The following is a 10,294-nucleotide window of genomic DNA, read 5'->3' as shown; positions in this document are numbered from 1 at the left end:
CATGCACACGCACGCACGCACATATATGCCTTTATCTGTGTGTGTGTATGTATGTGTGTGTGGTTTCACAGATGAGAACAAGATGATTTTCAAGGTAGCAGAGAGACAAGCCAATGGCAAAAGAGACTGTTGAAAGTGAGTGAGTGAGAGGGAGAGAGGGAGAGCAAGAAGGGACATATGCTCGTCGTCTCTCTCTCTCTCTCTCTCTCTCTCTCTCTCTCTCTCTGTTAAGTCTTTCATATCAGAGAAAAATGAAGCGATCGATTTCCTGTCCGTCTCTCCCCCCTGTTGGGAATATTAAAACAGACAGTGAGGTTTCACACGTTTCTTGCCCTTCAGTGCCCCCTATACCACACACACACACACACACACACACACACACACACACACACACACACACACACACACACACACACACACACACACACACACACACACACACACACACACACACACACACACTCTCTCTCTCTGTCATGTGCGTTAAACCCTACCTCTCTCTCACCTTCCCTCATATTGTGTGAAGACACTTCACTGCAAATTTGTATTAAATTATGATGGGCGAGTCTACTACTCTTTATTTATTCTGTTCTCTTCTATGCATCCCCCCCACACACACCCACACACACTATCCAACTACCCACACACACACAATTCTCAAGGGACACAAGTTCTACCAGTGTAAGATGATCTGAGATGGATCAAAACAGCAAAACACACACTCCAGATTGCTAGTTTATCTTGAGCTGTCTCGTAAATCTCTGTGATAACTTTGTGATTACTTTAGTTAACCAACCGTAATAATAACATTTTCAATGAACACATTAACATTATTTTGCTCCTGTTTTGGTATATTCTACGAAAATGCACAATATTGGACGCATTGGAGGCAATGTAGTCCTGAGACTGTCAAATCGCCGGACCAACTGCAAATGCGCATTCGTGTGGAACCTCTCGGTTCCTTTTCCAATTCCAAGGGGCGTTAACAAGGGGCGCAAACCAAAATTCCTCTGGATGCAATTGGATATACTTACACCCAATCAGAGCAACAAAACATTTGAAAGCGGCAACCATCTTGGTTTTTCTATGAAAATGCCTCAATGAAACTCCCATAGGGCTCTCCTCTGCACAGTCATCCTATCAAACCCCTTACCCGTATAAAATAAACAGTTGGGATTGGCCCGACCAATCACAACCAGGCCATGTCTGCTGGAAATCCAGCAGACGGAGCCAGAAGTGAGAGCGGGGCCAGAAGTGAATGCCAGAGCAAATAAAACATGAGCTTGCAGATTGTATTCCTTCCCTTGGAAGGTTTCCTCCTGTGAAGTTTGGCTGGTCCAGAGAAAGACCAAAGACAAAGGTTTCCTTTAGGGCAGTAGACGCCAGAACATGACCACAGGCATGAGACCAGCCGTGCTGCTCTCGGTGGTTGTCGGTCGCTGAGGCAGGAGATGGTCTAAGTGGCTGTGTGGGGCTGTCAGGTCGGACTTCTGTCACTGAGCTCTGTCTGTGGAGACTGTTCAAAGAATCAATGGCAACAGTTCAAGTGTTGGCTTACTATGAGGCTTTTGTGTCCTGGTGTGAGGTGTTAAATCCCGCAGGGGCTGTCCGTAGAGATGAAGTCAGACCTGTGTGTGTTCCAGGCCTACACTGTGACATTACTAACACTTACATTTCAATTAGTAACTCTTACGCAGCTTGCCCACTGCGTCCGTCCGTCAACGGACGACGGAAGGCGTGTCTGACGGGTGCGGGAGTGGTATTTGCCGATTGAGCCACGATCTGATTGGCTGACGGATCCGTTGCAGCCTGAAAAGTAAACATTTTCTCAACTTCTGAACGCAAGAGACAGAGCCGACGGAATAGACGGACCCACAATGGAGTTCGGGATCGGCCCATGCAAAGTCAATGAGATCCGCAAATGGACGGATGCAGTGAGCATGGGGTGTTATACTTACATTAACACTAACATTAGTTGCACTCATCGCTGAGATTTGGGTGTGAATCAGGGGATAAATTGTCCGCAATATTAATATAGATTATGAATTTATTATTAAGAATTATTAATGTAGAACGTGTGCATTTGAACCCCCCATTAAAAAATTGAAATCAGAAGAGGGCATTTATTTTGAAAAACAGTTACTGCATTGCTCATATATGCCCAAATACCTCAGACAGGGGCGGGTCTTTTTTCTGGGTTGGAAATTAAGAGTTTAATGCTCAATATATATCCTGAGGGAGACCACTCACTTAATGTGTCCCCCCCCCCCCCATGTTGAGAGTTGGTCATACTAACAAATTAGGATGTTTTGGTTGGTTTCAGTCTCATGTGGGTGTGTTGTGGTGGGAAGGGCAGGAATCAAATGCAGGTGGAGCTAATGAGGTGTTAATTGGGCCTTGCCCACAGTTTCGTTTGTTTGGAGGGACACTGCCCAAGATGGCAGCCCTGTGGAGAGAGAGGGAGATGAAGCATGAAAAAATAAAGTAGCAGCTGTAAAAAATAAAGTAGCATGGAAGTTTGAACATTTTTTTTATTTTCATATTGGACTGGCCATTTTGGATTTATGTTTGGACCTTTCCCTAAATGGAGTACTCTACGTTTCCACATGAATTATCAGACTATCGGGTTTAATGGACTGAAGTTTCATCCTGGACATTGGGTGAGTCAGGAGGGGTGGATGTTGTTGAGTTTCTTTCCTTTTTCTCAGATTAATAGGACATTGTTTATTGATGCATTCCATGGACTGCCTATGTATCATTTCTGTATGTAAATGATTGGCCACCAGTGTATAGCTAGCAAGTATTTGTCTTCAGGTTTATCTTAAAGGACTGATGTGTGTGTGTGTGTGTGTGTGTGTGTGTGTGTGTGTGTGTGTGTGTGTGTGTGTGTGTGTGTGTGTGTGTGTGTGTGTGTGTGTGTGTGTGTGTGTGTGTGTGTGTGTGTGTGTGTGTGTGTGTTTAGCGTGGGTTAGGTCAGCTGGGAGACCTAGTGAAAAGAACTTGGGCGTTACATTCATGTAAACATCCAATCTTCAAGATCCACACAAGCCGTAAACATTTCACAAATCCTCCCTTCTTGGACGAGATATTCCCTAAAACCTCCACTCAGAGTTTGTTGAACGCAAACAAACACACAAAGCGCTGTTGTGCTGTTGTACACACGCACGCACCTACAGAGATGTTGTGCATGGGGGACACACACACACACTGCACTGTTGTGCACGGGACAGTCGGCATGTGGGCAGTGTTCTGTGTGCGACTTGTTGACCTTGAAGCACGTGATGTCACCTCAGTATTTATGGTCAGGCCTGCCTCTCCGTACGGCTGTTGATGCGTTGCTGGCATGTGTAATTCTCTACAGCCCTGATCTATCGGCGTCGACCCGGCCCAGTGAAGACTTAGACCCCCAGCTCAGCCCGTATTTTATCATTCTGACTGACGGGCGGATCCACACTGAGCTGTGATCTACCGCCGCGGTGGCCGCCATAACTCATCAACGCTGAGGTTGAGAAAACGAAAGCTAGACGGAAATGGAAAAAATTAATAACAGGCATGAGGCGCGCTAGGGGGCGGTGGGGGGTGAGGGGGTGGGGATGAGGTTGTTGTGTGCTGAGCCTAGATTGATCAGTACCAGGGGGTAGAAGGTGCGGCCTGGGCCTAGATTGATCAGTACCGGGGTAGAGAAAGGGTGCGCTTAGCCTAGATTGATCAGAATCAAGGAGAGGAGTGGAGGGGACGGGAATATCTGTTGTGGATCAGATGACGTTGCGTGCCGTGGAACAACTTTCACTGTGTGTGTGTGTGTGTGTGTGCGTGTGCCTGTGTGTGTGTGTGTGTGTGTGCCTAAGGCATCGCTGTTGTGTTTGCGTCCCCTGCACTTGTTTGCGTACCTGTGTATGTCGCTGTGGCCATTTGTCTACACGCATGTCTGCCAACAATCATTCAAGAGGGAGGGAGAGACTGCGTTTAAATCAAGGCTTGCTGTGGAGTCTATAGCGGAGTGGACACATCTGATGTGGTTCCTTGCTCACGTATAGAAAGGTGTGGTGTGGTTTGTCTGGTGTGTATGTATTGCATGGGTCTTGTCTTGTGTATTTTGTACTGTTTATGCACGACCTAGTGTTGGAGCCGAACACGTGGTCATGAACCTGTCATCACAGGGAGTTTGCTGTCTAGTTGTCTTTTCGATAGCATAATTGAATAACTGCAAATTTGAAGCATTGATAAATCAGTATTAGAATTCATAGTGAGTAGAGTATTAGCCACTAAGATTGTGGCTGCACAAGATCTTAATTTATAAGATCCTTTTACAACGCATACCTCGATGATATACAAGCTATTTACTATTTACAATATATTTATGATATAATAGTAGCTTTGTAAATTATATAATTTTGTAACTCATGATAAGTTTAGGTAGTTATCTACCGTTAGTTAAGACTTTTGTGTGATTTAATCTAAATTGATGACTGATTACTTTATTACTTGTAACTTATTACTGCAGCAATGGCACTTAAGGCATTTCCAGCCTTAACATTGTGTATTGCTATTAAATCATTAACTTGCCCTTTATAATTTATCTATATATTTTTGAGTGTTCTTATTAATCTTTTAAAACTGACTATGAATAACTCACTAATAAGTATTCATGCATGAACAACACTTCATAAATTATTAATACGCTATACCTAGGCTGCTCTATTAACACTTTAATCTTTCAGTTATTCTAACGCGCTACCAGCCTTTCTTTGTGTAAAACATATAAAAGTTTACTGATTACAAAAAAAGGCGACAAGCAGCACACTTCTGTCAATGACAAACCCCAAGGGCTACCAGATCCAATGTGTGGTTTACAGAAGGACCGAAACCAAAAAAGGCTGTATTGTTGTTCCCCGTTTCAGATCTCTCTCTCTCTCTCTCTCTCTCTCTCTCTCTCTGCTCTCTCTCTCTCTCTCTCTCTCTCCTCTCTCTCTCTCTCGCTCCTCCTCTCTCTCTTCCCCCCCCCACCCCCCCCCCCCCCCCCCCCCCCGCGCTAGCTCGGGCCTGCTGCTCAAGGTTGTCCGGAGCACCTGCCTGACAGAAATACAATGCTGGGTAACTATTTCAGATTATATTGGGGTCCCTGCCAACCCGCGTCTCCAACTTTTCTTCTTTTTCCCTTCACGTTGTCTTTCATTTCCTCCGTCTGGCCGTTTTCCATTGTTCTTCGGGTCCGTAGATTGTTTTTTTGTTTTTTTCGCGGCGGCTGCCTGCAGTTTCACCTTCACCGTGTCATTGTTTTTTTTTTTCTTCCATTAAAGGCGACTTATGATAAAGTTTGTTTCTCGGTGGGAAGGCGACCTGGTCTGGCTGGAAGGCGTGTTAGGGGCACTTGACAGGAGATGTTCTAGGTAGGTCTATATGTATGTCTGTAGTTGTTGGCTGTCTTCAGCTGCCCCCCCCCCCGTACCCAGTGTAAGAGAGAGTAAATTAGTTTTATCTATTTCAGTTCAGCTCGTGGTAATTGAGGATGTATCTGTATTTTTCCCTTTTTAAAATGCCACACATCTGTATTTTTGCTGATACTGTTTGGACCTTGTTGTAACGTTAACTTGTGTCGCAAGATAAGTGCATTCTTATTTGGATGAATATAACCTCCTCTGGGCTTCCGTAGTTTCTAGTTTGAGTTCCTGCTATCATCAGTTGATGTGTACCGTGATAAGTGCCTTACATATAAAGTTATTAACGGTCACTACTTCTCGAGTATTCTTCCGTTACAACCCGGCTGCCCGCCTGTATTGGGCAGAAGTTACCACAGGCGTAAACCAACATTTTTATTCAGTAAAGACAAAATAAGCAAAGTAAAGGTTATTTTTTATGAATGTTTATACTGCACCTGTACTTCCTGTACACACACCTGTAGTCAAACCATGGTGCCAGTCCCATCCTCACGGCTCCAAACTTCGCCAAATTAACTCCAGCATAATAATGCTGTGCAACACGCCACATTAAATATTCATCATATCCGTGTGTGTGCGTTTGTGTATTTCAGTGTGTTACAGAGTGTAAGCAATAGACATTAAGAGTAAAGTGTGTGTGTGTGTGTGTGTGTGTATCCACTGTTCATGTTTGCGCGCTGTTTGTGTGTGTAATTGTGTCCACTGTTCATGTGTGTGTGACTTGTTTGTGTGTGTAATTGTGTCTGTGTGCACATGTATGCGTTGCTCCCCTCGTTAGTTATGCAGATTTGGCATAAGCTCAGTGCACTCAGCTTGTCAGAATTGGGTTTTAATTGTGTGCCAGTGCCAGGTTTATTAGTTGTTATGGAAACCAACGGTGCAGGCTTAAGTGAGCAGTTTCATCTTGTTGTTTATATGTGTGTTTGTGTGTGTGTGTGCGTGTGTGTTGAAGCACTCATTCTCTCTTACCCTCTCTCTGTCTCCCATTTCCTCTTTTGTAAAATGCCATCAACTTTCTATTTAATAATTCCGTTGGCCGCAACGCGCCCTGTTTATTTGCTATAGTCGACAGCCTTTTTCTTTATCTATACACGCAAAGAAACGCACACAAACGCACACACACACACACTTTCACTCCCTTTCTCTCTCTCCAAGGTTTGTCATATTGTGTTGAGGAGTTGTCCATTCTGCAGCCTGCCCGTGTGTTATTGATAAACGTTTATTGTGCAGCGGGCCACTGTGCATTGTGGGTAAGCCCTGGTGGAACGTTCCGGTGGCGGCGACATCATTTCTCTTGAAGACAGCTCACCCTCGCCGTTTTCGGCCTGTTTTTGGTTTTCTCTTTGTATCCCTCTGAAATCAAAATGGTGTAATGGTGTGCTCTGATTCGGCGGTACATTCGCCGGTGGGTTGAGCGCCATGTGAAACCGACCAAAGTTTGTTTATTTGTTTTTAAAAGGGTGGGGGGGTATAAATGCGATACTTTCTGCATCATCTGGCCCTGTCCATTAATCACCCTGAGCGGGGAACGATTAGTTTTGAATGAGGCGAGATTAATTACTGGACAGTATTGAGCACGTCTGTGCGCTAGCGACCGTAAAGGACATGGGTGTTGGAAGTGCACGGAGAACACCGCTTGAATCTCAATCCACGACGAAAAATAAATAGTTTTGCTTCCTGGTACTAGGATTCGAAGGCCGGACAAAAATTGCAGACGAGGACACTGTTCAATGACAGCGGGACACAGCGGAAACGCATCAAAGCAAACGGATGGAGGTGTGTGTGCTCGCGCCAAGATTGTGTGTTTGTGTTTTGTCTCGGCTTTTGCCGACATCCCTAACCATGCAAGTATGTAGGGCTTGTACATCATGGGATATTTAGTTTGGTGATGCTTTGGTGATGCGAGAGGACTCAAGAGAGTCAGAGAACAGTTGAAATCCTTAATCAACATAAATCCACGGTAAACTAGGCTAATGAAAACTTTGCTTTGCCACGTCTCGGATGAAAAACGCAGTGGCAGTTTGAAACACGACTTCTGTCTCCCCATAATAAATGACTGTCAATAATTCACAAAACAATATCCCAAAATAACCCATTACTATTTGCATAATAACCGACATTTCTATGCTCCCATATTCTTCCAAAATTGAGGCGGTCATTGTGACGTGAATTTGCGCATGAAGTCAAAAGCCCTAAAGACGCACGTATGAAGATGGAGACGGCCCCACCCTCTACCCCACCCCTGCACTGACACACAGCTCATCAGAACACAGAGTTCAGAGGTCAGATACTCTACAGTCATCACTGTCCAGGTTCGTCCCTGTAATTGACACTGGAGGGTTGAGGTGTGGGGGGGGGGGCGGGCCAGGGGGGGGGGCGATTGCTGTTCAGAGAGATCTGTGTAGCGTACTGCAGAGTAAGGATACATTTGCCCCCGGTCGACGTCCAATGGGAACGCATCGGACTGAGCTGTTGTCTGGGCGTTTGTGATTGGGGGACGACCTTGAAGGGTTGTCGCTGGTTTGGGGCTGGGGGGAAAAGGAGAAGTGAGATTAATACAGAGGTGTTAATGTTTCGTCTTTTTTATTTTTTTGCTTTCATACATCTCCCTCACTCACTGACACTGTCGCTCTCTCTCTCTCTCTCTCTCACTCGCCCCGTTCCCTCTCTTTAGCTCTGTCTCTCGCCTTTTCATCTTTTACTGTCAATGCGTGGCCCTTTCTCCTCTCTCTCTCTCTCTCTCCCTCTGCCCTCTCCCACTCCTCTCCCTCACTCTCCTCTCTCTGTCTCTCTCCTCCCTCTCTCTCTCTGTCTCTATCTCTGTCTCTCTCTGTCTCTCTCTCTGTCTCACTCTCTGTCTCACTCTCTCTCTGTCTCTGTCTCTCTCTCTCTGTCTCACTCTCTTCCCCTGATTGATGGTGCAGCCCGGCGAGTCCAGTCTGTTCAGAAACACTTACCTCACCTCCTCCTCCCTCCCATTCCAACTTCCAGCCAACCCGCTCGCAGGCCGCTGCCCCGACACACACCTTCACGCATCAGCGAGGACACAAAACGGGTGTTTTTTGTATCCTTTGTGCGACTCGACAAAGCACACCACGCACCCCTTCGTACCCGAGTACCCGGGGGTTAAACGCCCTCTGAGGTATACGGGCTGATCCACTTTAAAGTGAACTCCCGTGATTCATCTAACAAACCTTGCAGAGTTGTTTTTTGGGGGCCGGGGGGGAGGGGGGAGGGGGGGTGGGGGGGGGTTGCAGAGGGGGCCCCTGTGTGGTGATTTATGATTGGCCGGTGAGGGATCCTGCAGCGATCCATCATGACGGGAGATGGGAATCATTGAGATGAATGGATCTCCTCCGGATTCGCTCATTATCCCGGCACTAGGATTTATGCCCGGATTTCCTTCGTCTTCAATTACACCCGCACTTCCACAGCGTCAACATTAGCACGGCTCCAGATGAAGAATCATCCGTGGGGGGGCCGTAATCGCTCTCCTCTCAGAGTTTTATCCTACATCGCAGATGTGGGGAAGTTTCCGGAGGGGAGCGTATTGACATCGCATTGTTTAAGTGATGGTGTGGTGGTTTGAATATGCATGCGGTGGCGGTTTCAGACGCGGCCGTTTTACCGTCGTCAACTAGGATTCAATTGTGGACCAGGATAAATAAGTTAAGACGGAGAGTTTGGCTTCTTAATTGGAATTCCCTAGTTCCCACATTTTTTAGAAGGTTTGTGTGTACATTTCATCGCGTAGGCTTGGCAGACTGAACTCTGCTCAAAGCCTACGGGAAACGGCTTGTAAGGCGCATGTTCTCTTATCTGTCGTATTTCCAAGTAATGCAAGCAATTAGTGAAATCACAACAGGAGAAATGTGAAGGAGTCCCTCGTGATTTAATTGGATCTCTCCAAAGTGTCAAAACAAGCTTGGCATTTATGTGTGTCTTTTTACTGGAGTCACCCGTTTTCAGAATATCTGTACTGTAGTTTTGACACAAATGTTGGTTGTTATTTGTTTACATGTATTTAAGTTATTCTGATCTCATGTCGTTGTTTGTACGCGTTTGTAGTTAGGGTTTGTAGTTAGGGTTTGTCGTTAGGGTTTGTATTCTGTGCTTGCAGTCTCCGTTTGCCGTCTGCGTTTGCAGTCTGGGTTTGCAGTCTGGGTTTGCAGTCTGGGTTTGCAGTCTGGGTTTGCAGTCTGCACTTGCAGTCTAGGTTTGAAGCCTGCTTTTGCAGTCTGTGTTTGCAGTCTGCGTTAGTCGTTTGTAGTCTGGGTTTGCAGTCTTTGTATGCAGTCTGCGTTTGTCGTCTAGGTTTGCTGTCAGGGTTTGTAGTCTGCATTGATAGTCTGCGGTTTTCGTCTGCGGTTGTCGTCTGCGTTTGCTGTCTCCATTTGAAGCCTGCATTTTGCAGTCCGTGTTTTCAGTCTAGGTTGCAGTCCGCGTTTGCAGTCCGCGTTTGCAGTCCGCGATTGCAGTCCGCGATTGCAGTCCGCGATTGCAGTCTGCGTTTGCAGTCTGCGTTTGCAGTCCACGTTCGCAGTCCGCGTTTGCAGTCTGCGTTTGAAGTCTGCGTGTAGCGCATATAGGCTTTCTTCACGTGTTCCGCGGCACGGCTTAGAAGTGATGTTGCTGTGATGTGAATACATTTTTCCCTTTTGACAATCTCTATTTTATGACACGGTCAATACAAATAAAAAAGTCTATTTTTCACGTGCCGCTGTTCAAGGTTTTGGGAAGGCGTGTTTGAAGGAGTCGCTGTCTGTCGGCTTCCTATTGATTTTTGACGGTTTCTTCATTCAAGGACAAACTTAAGAGTTTGATGGGAGACCTTGGCGGGACCTGCAGACAATGCA

General features: G+C 46.0%; 2 long non-coding RNA genes across 2 annotated transcripts in view; both read left to right on the top strand.

The window, feature by feature from the left end:
- The first annotated feature begins 2,426 nt into the window (after positions 1-2,426).
- Positions 2,427-10,294, top strand: part of LOC130370838 (uncharacterized) — a 69,959-nt gene continuing 62,091 nt past the window's right edge. Inside the window, exon 1 of the long non-coding RNA XR_008893112.1 lies at positions 2,427-2,660. This is a non-coding gene — a long non-coding RNA (uncharacterized LOC130370838). The remainder of the gene's footprint in view (positions 2,661-10,294) is intronic.
- LOC130370839 (uncharacterized) lies at positions 5,044-7,225 on the top strand. Its single transcript, XR_008893113.1, has 3 exons — positions 5,044-5,094; positions 5,301-5,390; positions 7,126-7,225. It is a non-coding gene; the product is annotated as an uncharacterized LOC130370839 (long non-coding RNA).

Source organism: Gadus chalcogrammus, chromosome 18 (genome assembly GCF_026213295.1).
Source record: "Gadus chalcogrammus isolate NIFS_2021 chromosome 18, NIFS_Gcha_1.0, whole genome shotgun sequence".
NCBI lineage: Eukaryota > Metazoa > Chordata > Actinopteri > Gadiformes > Gadidae > Gadus > Gadus chalcogrammus.
This window is presented reverse-complemented; position numbering and strand designations above follow the sequence as displayed.